This window comes from Atta colombica, unplaced genomic scaffold, assembly GCF_001594045.1.
Source record: "Atta colombica isolate Treedump-2 unplaced genomic scaffold, Acol1.0 scaffold11, whole genome shotgun sequence".
Taxonomy (NCBI): domain Eukaryota; kingdom Metazoa; phylum Arthropoda; class Insecta; order Hymenoptera; family Formicidae; genus Atta; species Atta colombica.
The window spans coordinates 35,292-36,764 of NW_017259195.1; positions in this window are offsets into that span (position 1 = coordinate 35,292).

The window sequence follows — 1,473 nt, forward strand, 5'->3', positions numbered from 1 at the left end:
TTTACATTATTATCATCATGTTTTTAATGCAAACGTTACCAAAAATATCACTATGAAAGCGATGATATCGCAATATATTTAATTCTGATTGCATATCACAGCATGCTTTATAAATAGAAAAATTATGACTAAGTAATTTCTATTTGTGTATTTATTAAAAAGAAATAGATGTTGCAAATTCTGTTTTATTATTCAGGTTTTATTATTCTTTTACAGAATATTTTCAACAATCATCTTCTCTAATTTTAATATCATTCAAACAGTATTTCTAATAATTTAAATGGACAATTCATTAAAAATTTAAGTGATTAAGTTATCTGATAACTCAAAACTGAACTTTTTTTTGACAAAGACTGAATGACAAATTTTATTTCATTTTCCAGCACTTTGTAAGTTATTAAATTTATACGCGACGCTTCTGAATCGTCGATTTCAGTCAGCAATTTCTCCGTTGTTGATTTCTCTCAACATGTTTTATTTACGTAGTGAAATTGGAAATTGATACAAAACGTGACCGTCGGAAACGATTGCAGATATGATCAAACAATGACAACCGAGACAAAATTTGGACAGTTTTTTGCAATATCGTCACTTCAAAATATGACTATAGCTCAGTTTTTTCGATAACCAACAATTTATTAATCATAATAAAAGCCCACATTTTTCACTTTAATTTTTCATTTTCACCATTTAATTACTATAAAATTTTTAATTGCACTATCAAACACAAGTGATACGATTACACGTGCGTCGAAATAAATTTTAGTAGTGTTTAATTATTCTCCTTCTACGGATTCAAAAACAATACAGAATTACAGTGACTCGCGGCTTAATGCCGCGTGCAATCACATGCAATCGCATTGCTTCGCATGTATTGCATTTTTTATGAGGTCGCCAACAATGTCGCGATAATCTATCTATCTATTAGCGTGATTTCGATCTGATTAGGCAAAGGTATCACGGGCGCAATGTGTTTTGTGCACGTAGTATTTCGGGTCGAGCTTTGTCATGCCGTTGCAACAAGAGCAGACCATCGCTCGTATATTACTCGCAGTGTGCTGAGACTAAACTGTGGGCGAATAGTACCTACTACGCGCATATTCTATTGCTGTAACGAAATTTATACGATTCGATTGTCTGATAGCGGCTCACCGCGGTGCGTGTACCTTTCATTTGCAGAATTACGCAGCTGTCATCCATACGTCTATATAATATACAATTATATAGTTTACAAATGTGTGCGTGCGATACGAAAGATCATTGTTTGCGATCCCGGATATAATGTGATTAGTAATGCAACGTAGGGAGTAAAAGGAGTTTCACACAATATATGCATGACTTCACCCTTCCCCCTCTCGCTCTCGTTCTCTCGCTCGCGCTCTCTCTCTCGCTCTCCCCTCCCTCTCTCCCTCTCTCTCTCTCTCTCTCTCTCTCTGTCTCTCTCTCTCTCTCTCTCTCTCTCTCTCTCTCTCT